Genomic DNA, 14,247 nt, shown 5'->3' with positions numbered 1-14,247 from the left:
ACATCTGGAGGAAGAAATACACTATAACACTGTTAATGATCAAGGGACTTTGAGGACTTTTTTAACCTGTTGTTCCATGGTTCTAAACACCTAATTGTCTACCTACCAGACGAAGAAATCCAGCCCTTGTTGTGGCTGGATTTCAGAAATTCAGCACCTGCCAATTCAGTTTGCCCTTTTTTCATTCCCATCAATATTTCTGTCTTGCAGATTCCATCCTTGTGCGCCATCCTAACAGAGAAGAATACCCCTTGTTCTTCTAAAACAACCAATCAGTGGCACTCCCATGTGCCTCTCCATGAAGCCACAGTTGAGCTTCTAAATACAGGTCATCAAAGGCATTTGGGAAATTAAGAGCATTGAACAAGTTTTTCTCTATTTGCTTAGGTTTGGTGATGCAGGGTAAAATGTTCCAGGGAGGAGTTGGGGAGGGAGGCTACATTAAGCTATTGCTGATGCTCAAAGTTCTGTGCTATATCCAGTATGTCCTTTTGTTGTTTTTTTCTTTTTAGGGCAGCAGGTGCAGCATATGGAAGTTCCCAGGCTAGGGGTCAGATTGCAGCTAAAGCTGCCGGCCTAGGCCACAGCCACAGCAACATGGGATCTGAGCCGCATCTGCAAACTACACCAAAGCTCATGGAAATGCCAGATCCTTGATCCACTGAGCAAGGCCAGGGATCAAACATGCATACCTCATGCATACGATAATAATCAGATTAGTTTCCGCTGGGCCACAATGGGAACTCCCTCCAGAGAGAGGGAACCTCCATATGCTAAGGGTATGGCCCTAAAAAGCCAAAAAAAAAAAAAAGAGTTGTGCAACAGTTACCACAATCTAATTTTAGGACATTTTTATCACCTCGGTTAGAAACCCCATTCCCATAAGCAGTCAACTCTCATTGCCACTACCCTCCCTTTTCAGCACCAAGCAATCACTTCCTGTCTCTATATATTAGTCTCTCCTGGACATATGATATGAAGGCAATCATATAGTATGTGGTGTTCTGCATTTGGCTTTTTTTCACCTATGGTAATGTTTTAGGTTCATCCATGTTGTAGCAGGTATCATTACTTAACTCTTTTTTTTTAGGGCCACACCCCAGGCTAGAGGTAGAATCAGACCTGCAGCTGGCAGCCTACACCATAGTCACAGCAATGTCAGACCCAAGCCGTGTCTATGACCTACAACACAGCTCATGTGGTTCAAAGGGTGTGAATATATACATTTTTTTGGTCTTTTTGTCTTTTTTAGGGTCATACCCATAGCATATGGAAGCTCCCAGCCTAGAGGTCGAATTGGAGCTTAGCTGCTGGCCTATGCCCACAGCCAAAGCAGTGCAGGATCTGAGCAATGTCTGCAATCTACACCACAGCTCATGGCAATACCAGATCCTTAACCCACTGTGAGAGGCCAGGGATCAAACCTGCATCCTCATGGATACCATTTGGGTTCGTTAACCACTGAGCCATGACAGGAACTCCAGGATGTGAATATTTTTAAAGTTTGTACTGCTGACTCAAAAGCCAGATTTTTGAGTTAATAGAGTTAGGTTTAACTCTATGTCTATCATGTAGCCTTCTCTAGCCACTGTAGCCCAATATGTCCCTTTCTCTAAATCAATTACACTTAAACGTGTATTACCACACAGGGATTATATTTAATTATCCCCTAATTATTTGTGGGGTTTTTTTGCATTAATGGTTAGACTGCAAACTCCATAAGAATGGAGACCATGCCCTTTATTTTATTTGAATTCTTCACCAAATTTTGTTTCAATTGCATGAAAAATAGGAATAGCATTTTCAATTTCTGAGATAAACAAGCATTTCAAAGGACAAGTGGCACTCTTCTAAACACAGGAATTAGGAATTTGTTGACATTATAGCTCATCTGAGTCTGCTCCCTTAACCTTTTAAGTTTGATAACCCTGTTTCTTCAATTACTAGATTTGCATATTCTAATAACCCTAGAAAATCCTAGATTTTATGTTATAACCACTTCTTCTCTAGCCCACGACCTTTTGTGATTAAATTAGTAGAATAGATCTAGCTAATCCTTCCTGTAGCTAAAATATACACCCTTCCTAACATCTTGAGTTCTTTCCATTAACCCTAAGAAAGGGTCAAAGGAATAGACAATAGAATAAGCCTCATATTTACTTCAGTCTTGGATTTACTAAACAGTCAAACATGAGATTATTTTTTCTGTCACGCATAATGGAAAGAGCAGAGACCTAGAAATTAGGGAACATGGACTTGAATCCCAATTATGCACAGAGTTTGTAAACATCAGAAAGTCACTTAGCCTGCCTGGGCCTCAATATCTTTACCTGTTGTAGTAGGCAGAATAGTGGTTCCCAAAGATGCCCACATCCTAATTTTCTGAGCCTGTGAATATATTAAGTTACATGGCAAAAGGGGCTTGCAGATGTGATGAAATTAAGGGTCTAAGGTGGGAAGAATATCCTCAATTAACTGGGTGGGTCTAACATAATTGCAAGAGTTCTTAAAAGTGGAAGAAAGTGGAAGAGAAGAGTCAGAGAGAGATGTGACTTTGAAGATGTGGAGAAAGGGGCCGTGAGCCAAGGAATGCAGGAAATATCTAGAAACTACAAAGGCAAGGAAGTAGACTCTTCTTTGATTCTCCAGAAACACAGCACTGCCATTTTATTTTTTTAATTTTTTTTGTTTTGTTGAAGTTTGTACAAGTTTGTGATAATTTCTGCTGTACAATAAAGTGATTCAGTTATACATGTACACATATCTTCTCTCTTTCAGATTCTTTTCCCACATAGATCATCACAGAATACTGGGTAGAGTTCTCTGTGCTATACAAAGGTCCCTGTTGGCCAATTTTTCTGTATTCCAGCGGGAATATGCCAATCCCAAACCCCCATTTCATCCCTCCACCACCCCTTCACCTGTCCCCTTTGGTAACATAAGTTTTTCAAGGTCTGTAAGTTTGTCTCTGTTCTGCAAATAAGTTCATTTGCGTCCTTTTTTTTTTTTTTTAGATCTTATCCTACTGAGATTCTTTTCAGACTTCTGACCTACAGAACTAGAAGATATTAAATTTTTGTTGTTTAAAGCCACTAAATTTGTGGAAAATTTTTTGTAGAAGCAATAGAAAATGAATATAGCTATAAAGGAATGGGATGGATGATAAAATTTGTAGCAGACCTCTCAGATGCAAATCTTATAATTTCACATCTCCTATAGTTGTGCTTAGATATCTATGACAAGAATGAGGCAGTCATTGTTAGAAATATTTGAGCTAGTCCTCCAAACATATGAAATGGTTTTTAATATCCAAGTGTACTGAAGGAAAGCAATTAAAGTGCTATGAAAATGCTTATGTTTAGTGAGTGATTACTTGGTAATATTATTTATACTCAGTTTGCAAATGATGAAATTGAGGCCAATGGTAGTTCAGTAATTTGTCCAAGGTTACAAAGGTGAAGATGTTCCTGGAGGGTAGGTTCTTGTCTTGTGGCAGAAAGAACTGTGGCAGAAAGAATTCAGAGACAAGACAGGAAGGTCAAGAAAGTAAAGCGAGAATTTATTTAAGTGGTAGTATACTCTCAAGGGGAGAGTCGTCATACTCAAGCCAGCAGATGCTGAGATTTTTTGACAAGCCAGTTATGTGGTGCATAGAAATGAAGGGGTGGAATATTCATGGAGAGAGAGGGGTTTGGGGTCATATTCCCTGATTTTAATCCCAGTTCCACCTCTCCAAGGGGAGGGGGAGGGATTTTTGTCCTTATTTAACGTTATTTTTTTTTTTTGGCTGCACCTGAGGCATATGGAAGTTCCTGTGGCCAGGGATTGTATCTGAGCCACAGCTGCGACCTATTCTATAGCTGTGGAAACACCAGATACTGGGCAGGGGATTGAACTTGCACCACCTCAGAGACAATGCCAGATCCTTAACCTGTTGTGCCCTGGTGGGAACTCCTGCCCTTATTTAGTCTTGATGGGAAGTGTCATGGTGTTGGTGCATGATGGAAACTTCTTACCTGCAAGGCTAATTTTGTTGTAACAAAGGTATAATGAGCAAAAGGTTATATTTGGACTCCAAAGATTCCCACCTTTCCCCACCTTTCTTTGCCTCCAGGACACTTACCCCAAAATATGTGGTTTTCTGTCAGTCTGGAGGTTTCTGCTTTTCTTTGCCCACGAACCCTGCTTTTTACATGATGCATGGTTTCCTGCCATCTAGTCCATGTCCCCCTTTCTCTGCTCATATCTAGCTACTAACCTGCTTTAACAAAGACAGGATTCAAACCTAGGCAGCATGACTCCAAAACCCAAACTCACTATACTCACCTCACTGTAGTACTACCAGGGCTATTGTGTATGATAATAGGGAAGCTTTTAGTAAGGAGCAAGGCCTGGAATGTTCACTGGGACCCCTGGCATCTACTTAGGAGATTTTTAAGGTCTCCAAAGTCACAATCCTACCCATCCTTCTGTCACAGATTTTGAATCAATTGAGAAATATGCATAGGATTCAGATGGGAATCCAGGGATCAACCTGTAATGCTTGTAAATCTGACTGGCTTTAACTTGCAGTAACAACCAGGCTTTCTAACACCAGACCCCTGAATGGAACTGACTTTTTCAACAAACAGCAGAACTAAGAAGCCAGCCACTTCTCCAAATGTCACCAATCAGATATTTGAGACACTCCTCACTCCATGAGAAGGAGGGAAAGAAATTCCTATCAGAGAGGTATATTTCTGGTACTTACCCATCTTGCTCTAGCAAAGTGTTATAATTCTCTAAATCCTTTCTTCTACTTCAGCATCTGGATTTTGAGCCTGGCAATATTTTGCCTCAAATTTGTTTTAGAGATAAATTTTTAAATTATCCTTTGGGGGTATAAATGTTACTTATTTATCAGCATGATACATTACACTTTTTTGTCGCTCCTCTTCCCTTGGGAAATACAGATCAAAATATCTGAAATGTTACCTTCTTTCCTGAACACCGAAGCAAATAATTCTTTCAAACTCAGCATTTTCAGTCAACCACTCTAATTTTAAGGCCAGTATTAACACCTGTTATGTATATGACAATAAGCATAATCAAACTTACGCTCCGAGTTATAAAACGATCATCACAAGAGTTAGGAATTTTTTTAATATCTCAAGATTCAGGCGTTCAGAATTCCTATATTTACAGCCATAATTCTCTTTAGTTATGGCTTCTGTAGAATTTTGTAAGTTAGAAAGAGAGCCATGACTAAAGGTATTAATGGGAACAAAACACACCTGCAAGGAACAGGGGGCACACACATCCCTAGACATTGCGTTGTCCAAGCATACTCTCTGCTTCTCAATTCTACAGACTATTTTGTGGGATGTGGAAGCCACCAGTCCAAGGAAGTGACTGGTTATTGACTTGAAACAAAGAACCAAGACCTAGCCATTTTCTGAAACCAGAACCCATATTTCACTCATCATTTTTCTTACATCTCAGAAAATCTGAGATAGGCAGTAGCTTATTAACAGCTCTTTATGCATTTCTTTTAAATTCTTTACCATAGTACTTTCAAAGTTGCTGGTTGTTTGAAAAAAATCTTTATGAAAGGTTAATCTGTGTGTAGGAACAGATTTAGCTTTTTTAATTATGTATTGCAGCTCTCAATGCCAACCCTACTCTGTTTTCAATTGCAAGTTAACCTTATAGCTAAGGCTTATTTTAAGCAATTTTTTTCTTGATTAAATGAGATTTACTGTGGTCATAAGGATCACAAAAGCTTCCTACTCATCCGCTATATAAAACCTTAGAATATTATTGAACAGAACACTGTACTGGAAGTGAAGAAAATAGATTCTGTTTCTATTAAGAGGAGGGCCATGACCGACCTAAGCTGTAATATAGAGAGAAACAATCTTCCAAGTAATATACCCCAGATGAGTTGAATATCCTTCATTGAAAAGCATTTCAATATATAAGTACAAAGCATTTATAAATCCAAAATAAATCTTTCCATTACAAAATTAACTTCACAATTTTTGGCATAAATTATCAGGCATTATGTTTACCAAATATGCCATATGATGTAGATGATGAAAAAAATGTAAATTTTTATTATTTAGCAAGAATCCATATTGATAGTAATATACCATATTTAACTTTTTTTCCAGTGTAATATTACCATGATAAACAAAGTGAATAAATTATGTTGTTTCTTCATTGTGATGTTTCTGGATGGTCTTGTTAGATTTGTCTTTCCTTCTTTTGGTACTTCACAAACATTTAATCTGTGAATATTTTGCACATTTGATTGTATTCCTTTTATATAATATTTTATTTTTAAAGTGAGATCAATTATTTTTTTTAATTAGAAAAAATGCTTTAAATTGGGACCAGAAGAAAATAGGCATCATTTGAATGTGTTTATTTTGTCTCACTGCAATTCACCCATCAGTTTCTGAATTCAGTTTCTTGCAAAGAGAGTCTGAAACATATATGCTACAAGTGAGGCAAAGTTGGACACTGAGATTTCTAATTTAGTTTCTTTGACAGGTGAAATCACATGTATCCAGAAATTGCTAGTACTTACTGAGTTGTAACTACAGATGAGACCAAGGAGATTTTCTTGTCAACACTGGCATTAATTTGCTTTGAGGATTTTTCTTGCACTTCTCTTTTTCTTCACTTACAATAGATGGTCTAGTTGTTTTAGATGAATTACACCTGTTTCTGAGCAAATCAAGTGCATTTAAAGCCTTCCCAACATACATGTGGAATTTGTGAGCTGCCAAGAAATCCACTGTTTTCCAGAAAGTATAAATTTCTAAGGCATAGTGGGACAATCCCTGTCAACTCAGTCTTGGCGATGCTCAGAGTCCTTCTCTTCTGTTTATTTTGTTTTGTGTATGGCTTGATGAATTGATCTCTTCATTAGGCAGAACCACCTGGAGGCTGAGGAACATGGTTCCCACAGTCTCTGACTCTATCCTAGCTCTCAGCCAAGGAGCCCCAGAAGAGCTTCAACCTTTCTCTCTTCATTCACTGCAGATGTGATAATCCTTCTTTTCCTTCTTATTAACAGCAGTGATTCCCCCATCCACACACATGCACATGATATTTTTTTCCCCAATAAATATAAGAAACCAAAGAATCAGCCAGGCAATTTAGTCATCTGTAGTTATCATTTGCCTGTCCCTCCAAATTTTCTTCTTTCAAAATATTGCAAATTTATTTTAATCCTAGTTTCCATGCAGTCCACAGTTGCTCCAATTCTCTTTGACATTAATTTTGTATGCTTCTATATTTCCCTTTATGTAACTACTTTTCTATAAAGACTATTGTCTTTATTTTTCTGGATGCTGGATGTATCAGAAGCTGGTCACTTGTCCTCATCTGACTATTCTAATCACCACTTTCTAAACCATTCTGCTCAATATATATATTTTTAAATAAACCAAGTGTTAGAGTCCTAGAAAGGTTGCCAATAAAACACAACATCCTTCAATATATCTGTAGGTGTTCAGCCATATGTTACTTAACATGCTCATCTGAGTGGGCGACCCACATTGAGTCAAAAAGCAATCATGTTCCAAAGCCATAAAAACCTCCCAGTTCTGTCTCTTCTACTTAATGCTGCCCATCTATCCCTGGATAGTTAAAATCTTTTATTACTACTTCCACTCTGGCCTCTTTATAAAGCCTTTTTAATGTGTTCAAATCATTTCACAGTCCACTTGCTCCATTTTGTCTGGTGATCTACAATACAGTATTCTAAGAGCTAGTTTATTAAAATATGTCCCAACACCTCCAACTTCAAAGTCCTAATAGCCTTGTGCTATTATTAGCCTCTTCTCTATCCTCTACTATTATAATAATAAATCCTTCAGGTATAAAATTCCTACCCTACATTGCTTCACACTTCTTTGAAATAGGGTTCTGGCAAGTATAACTAATGCAAGAATCTTCCAAATCCTGTTCCCTGTACATTTTAGTCAAGAACATATTAACCAGGTATCTCACCTGGTGTCAACCAAAAGAAGTTTATAATAAATGATGTATGTACACATCAATCCATTCTGGTATAGCTATTCCTAAAACTCTTGAAACAAATTTAAGATACATATAGCCATGACTATAGTAACTATGAATTCATAGTTTAAAAATGAATAGCATTCTTACTGATTACACCCTAGCCATGTTTTTGTCACTTCATGTCTATATCATAGCAATGCTTATATAGTCAAGCTGCCTAATTCTCTCTGGTACATTCTTCCAGAAAATTACTGGCTGAGCAACTTTCTTAAGACATCATTTACACCAAGCCTATGACCTATGACCTTACTACATGCCCCCAGTAAGTTTATATTCACTTAACTTACTTTTAATTAATTAATTAATTAATTAATTAATTTTTTTAGGGCCTCATCTGCAACATATGGAAGTTCCCAGGCACTAGGGGTTGAATTGGAGCTGTAGCCGCTGGCCTACGCCACAGCCAGAGCAACACCAGATCTGATTCCTGTCTGTGACCTACACCACAGCTCATGGCAATACCGGATCCTTAATCCACTGAGCAAGGCCAAGGATTGAACACAGGTCCTTAGGGATACTAGTTGAGATTGTTACTTCTGAGCCACAATGAGAATGCCCACTTATCTTATTTTTAAATATTTGCCATGATCTGGCCCATGGCATGTATCTAAATTTATTTCTTACTAATACATAGCAGCCTCTGCTCTGGTCATACCAGCTTACACAGTCTATGACCATGCCTTTCCTTTCAATTCTATTAAGTGAGACGTTGCTCCCTTTGACTCTTTACTGAAGACAATAATATCTCTCCTTCCTTAGATGGATAAAAATATTTCCCATCTGCAAAGCCCACTTCAGTGCCCACTCCCCCCATGAACACTATTTTCCACCAGGCAGGAAAGCAGAAACTGAATGTCCATAGAGTACCACCTAGATTCTACAACCAATTAACATTTTGTCCTATTTTATTGCACATATATCTATCTGCCCATACTTCCATCCATCCATCAATCCATCTTGTTTTTTGGATGGACTTCAAGTTCTAAATATCAGTTCACTTCACCCCAAAAACTTCATAATGTAGGTCATTAACTATAGAGTTTAATATTCAGCTTTTGTTCTTTTTGTTAGGTAAAACTTATATACAAGTCACTGTCAGTAATTGTATAATTTGATGAGTTTTAACAAATGCATACACCTGTGTAAGCCAGAGTCCTAGAAAAATATAGAACATGATCACTTGAGAAAGTTCCCTCTACCCCTTCACAGTCAATCCCCATCTCCAGCTCCAGCACAGGCAAAATTGTTCTGATGATTTCTGTAATAAATTAATTTTCTTTTTTTTTAGAGTTTATTTAGATGGGATCATACAGTTGATACTCTTTTGTGTGAATCTTATTTCATTCTGTGTAATGTTTTTGACATTAATCCATGCCATTGTATGTATAAATAATTTCTTTTTATTGCTGAATAATATTGCATTGTTTATACACTTTCATGTTGATGAATACCTTGAGCTGTTTCCAGGTTTTAGCTACTGTAAATAAAGCTACCTTTTTGTAGAAATGTTTTGGTAGACATATGTTTTTATTTATCTTAAATAAATACTTAGAATTGGAATTGCTGAATAATGGGGGTGGTGTATACTTAGGATTTTCTTTTAGATTTTGATATTTTGAGAGATATGCCCTGGTTTTCGTTTATTCCATTCTCTCTGTGCACATGATTTTTTAAATCATGGTTAAATATACAGAACATAAAATTTACCATTTTAACAATTTTTTAAGTGTTCAATTCGGTGACATTAAGTACATTCACAATGCTGTGCAAAGATCACCACTATCCATTTCCAGAACTTTTTTCACCAACCCAAAGAAAAGTTTTGTACCCATTAAACAGTAATTCTCCATCCCTCCCCTCTCATTCCTAGCTCCAGGTAATGTCCATCTTAATTTCGTCTGTCTAAATTTGCCTATTCTAGGTACTTCATATAAATGGAATCATATAATGTTTGCCCTTTTGTGCCTGGCTTATTTCACTTAGCATGTTTTTGACGTCTATCCATGATGTTTAGTTTTATAAGAAACTACCAGACTTTTCTGCCAGGTGTACCATTTTATGCTCCCACCAGCAATGGATGAATTTTCCCTGCTTCACATCTTTGCCAACATTTAGTGCTGTCAGTTGTCTTGTTTTTTAACCATTCTGGCTATTTAAGCTCCATTAGACTATATGCTTATCAAAATTCCTCTTGCTTTGATAGTCTGCACCACACAATTCAGATTTAATAGTTTTCTAAGCATTCCGTGTATATGAATTCTTTTCCCCAGATGGATTTCAAACCCCTTGAGAATAGGGACTGTGTCTTATACTACTTTTATTTACTTTGTGGCACCTAGCATTGGATCCTACCCATAGCGATTGTAACTATTTGAAAACACACTGAATTCAAACTGAGATGGAAAGGGATTTAGATTTAATACACTAGTTACTGTTCTGTTGGCAGATTTTCTTATTGCAGGTTGAGGTGTCAAAATTTCAAGTTGTCTTTACTTCATCTTTGACCTTTCCCTAACTATGGACTCAAAAAAACATATTAGGAAATAAAATGTCAATAATATCTAAAATAGTAAGCTGAGAAGCATCCATGGTTGCTAAGGGACTGTTAATTCAGCCATAGATTTCATTTTGTTTACTGGTTAAATTCCTCCCTGACTATAGGAAGAACACTGGATCCTTAACCCACTGAGCGAAGCCAGGGATCGAACCTGCAACATTATGGTTCCTAGTCAGATTTGTTTCTACTGTGCCATGATGGGAAATCTAAGGGATTTTTAAATTTGAATGAAAAAAATTATTACAAGCTGGAATACAGCTCATTAATATATCTTTATTTTCTGTTTATGAATAGCTTACTATGTATTGGGTAATTAAGAGTTTAAATAACTCTATCATCAATACTATGTATCACCTACTGCTATGGACTGAATTGTAGCTCCTCAAGATTCATATGTTGAAGCCTTAACCCCCAATTTGATGGTTATTTAAAGATGGGTCTTTGGGCCATGATTAGGTTTAGATGAGGTTATGAGGGTGGGTTAGTGCTCTTATAAAAAAAGACACCAGAAAACATCTTTCACACCATCCCACCTGCCACCATGTGAAGACATAGGGAAGGCAGCCATCTACAAGCCAGGAAAGGAGTCCTCAGTAGCATATGAATATGCTAGCATCTGGATCTTGGACTTCTACTTCTAGAACTGTGAGAGAATAAATTTCTGTTGTTTAAGCCACCAAGTCTATGGTATTTTATTATGGCAGCTTCACTTGACTGAGACATAGTTTTTATGAAAGTTCTACCCGCCACAAAAAGGCATTTTTTTTTCAGAAAAAAAAAAAAGTTAAAGGTTTTCAGTAAAAATTTCTGATTAGCAGATTACTCTCTGAGTTAACATGTTTTAAACTGAACCGAACTGGAACAAGTCTACCTATATTAGTGGAAGCAATCATTTTATACGTATTACCATTTGAGAGGACTCATAGCCCTCTCTTCTTCAAAATAACTACTTATCCTGATAGCTACCCACCATTAGGTATCAGGTCCTTCCTAAGTAAAGCATTAGTTCCAATTTAAATGCAAACACAGTTTTGAAGTTTTATTAAAACAATGTCAATGCTAAACTCTTTAATAAAAGTTAGTGGATGAGATTACCTAGCAGGGTCTGAAATAAAGAAACACAGAACATTTAGAAGAGGTAGATTTGTATTTGTCTGAATGGGAAGGAGTTGGGTGGGGAGAAAAATGTATGTAAGACATTATATAAAGTAATGGTGGAAAAGTGGCTAAGATTTAAATAATGGGTGAATTCACATGAAATTCTGAATTTTCATTTCCTTGAAAAATGTGAATCACATCTTGAAGCACTAGGCTAGGATTCTTGCACAGCAATAAACACCTAGAGTGACATGGTAGCTGTCCTTAAAAAAAATGCATTTGGTCTATCTTTTGCCACAATCCCCATGTCTCTTAAACTAGGCATAACTTTTTAATGGTATTTACCAAGCCCTTGTAGTCTTTTCATTTTGCACCCCCAGCCTAGGACTTAGGAGTGTAGAGCTAAAGATGACAATGACTAGGGGAGAGGAGACCTCTGGGTAATTACAAGTCAGAGAGATATTGAACACTGAAGGCAGTGATGACAGGGAGTGAGACCACTTAGGAAGGTGACATGATTTGCTTGTGTAAAGTAAATGCAGGTGAGATGCACAGAACTTTACAATCTGAGCTTCATTTTTCTGGAATGCCTCCTACCTATTTTCCATATCCCTCTAAAATATTTATTAGCTGACCATATGATGCAGTTATTGCTATAAGCCACTTCCAATTGAACATTGTATTTCCAATTTATTCTAACAATTTTAAAATAATCTGTAGTTACTATTCTGAGTACTTTCATTGTTCAGGATGAAGGTTAATAAAAACTTTTGTTGTTAATCTAGCACATTTGTAACAACATTTTGAATAATCTATTTTCTCAGAAGTCCCCACTTTCAAGTGGGTTCCACACTTCCAAATTATCTTCACTGAGAAATACAAAGTACGTGAAGTCATAAAGATACATTAGTATTAGCAAACATGATGACATATACTCAAATTTGCTTTGAGTATTTGATTTTCATTACCTTAAAACTTGAAAGAAGTTATTGCCATTTCTTCAAGCTTGACTGTTTGTGATAGAGTATTCTAATTAGCTGAAACAAGTAAAGTATTTAGTATTTAGAGACCGAAAAAACATGTAATAAGAAGTTGGGGTTTTTTTTCCTCATTTTTTAGGTAAGGTCACACCCATGGCATATGGTAGTTCTGAGGCTAGTGGTTGAATTGGAGCTACAGCTGTCAGCCTATGCCACAGCCACAGGAACAGGATCTGAGCCACATCTACAACATATACCACAGCTCATGGCAATGCCAGATCCCCTACCCACTGAGCAAGGCCAAGGATTGAACCTGCATCCTCATGGATCCTAGTTGTATTCCTTTCCACTGTGCCACAACATGAACTCCCAATAATAAGTATTACCTTCCTTCCTACAGTTTTCTTACTGTTACTTTAGATTTGAATTAGAATGAACCTAACTATACTCTATAGGTAGAAACCCTTACCAGCCCATATAAAACTTTGCTGAGAAGTTAAGAACATTAGAAGAATGGTCAAATAGAAGAGAAACTAGTCTTTCATATTAAACATCAATTTAATCTCAGAAAGAAATCTAAGAAATTGACAACCAAAAAACTTCCTTTCCTTCTAGTGTGAGCATCTTCATTCCTTATCCAGAATCTTGGGCCAAGACTTTTATTCACTGGAAGGTACATTATGGGAGATGCTGTGATCAATAATGAAAGCAGGAATTCTTGTCTTCTTATTTACTGCTGTGTCTTACAATCTAGCAAAGTGAGGTGCCCATCAGATAGTAGACTGTCATTAAGATATGAGACCACCATTGCATTAGAATGCATAGTTCCTGCCATTGAATTTGAAGTTGAAACAAAGAAATAACAAAGTGTGGCACAGGACACAACTAATTTACAAATGGGGCCATTTTACCTCCCTAGTTTCTCTTGTCCCCCCTCATACTTTCCCATTAAAATGCATGTATAGGGGTGAACTAAGCAAATGACAAAGAATATGCAGTATTTTCATTGATGTTTATGGCATTTTTCATCTCAACTCACAGCCATTTACTAAGATAGTGTTGACCCAAAGTTGAAAGGCCTTGGGTTGAAAAATTTTGTTTTGTTTTTAATGAAGTCTTCCTAATGAGTCTTTCTTATTTTTCACTTAGCCAACAAATTTCCCCTAGACTTTTATTCTTAAAACATGAGAGATATGTGTAGAGATGGGCAGGGCCAGACACGCTGCTTAGATTCATAATGTTCCAATGCATAGTGTTTGTAACAACATGTATATATGTTCCTTCCTTTGAAGTCCAGCAAGAGTATCATACTTCAGTAATGCTGTTCTCGGGATGCAGCTCCCCACTGCTACAACTGCTAGCAGCCTGGAACTCCCCATTGAGACCTTCCCATTGCTATACTCTTCCACATCACTACAGCTTTCAGATCCTGTCTGTTTGCTGGGGAGGGGAACGTGGGGATGGAAATGATCATATTTTTATTTTTCTTCATTCATTTTCAGCATGGTGGGAGACCAGAGAGAAGACGATGAGCAAAGA

This window comes from Phacochoerus africanus, chromosome X, assembly GCF_016906955.1.
Source record: "Phacochoerus africanus isolate WHEZ1 chromosome X, ROS_Pafr_v1, whole genome shotgun sequence".
In the NCBI taxonomy this organism is placed as follows: domain Eukaryota; kingdom Metazoa; phylum Chordata; class Mammalia; order Artiodactyla; family Suidae; genus Phacochoerus; species Phacochoerus africanus.
Note: the sequence above shows the minus strand (reverse complement) of the source record.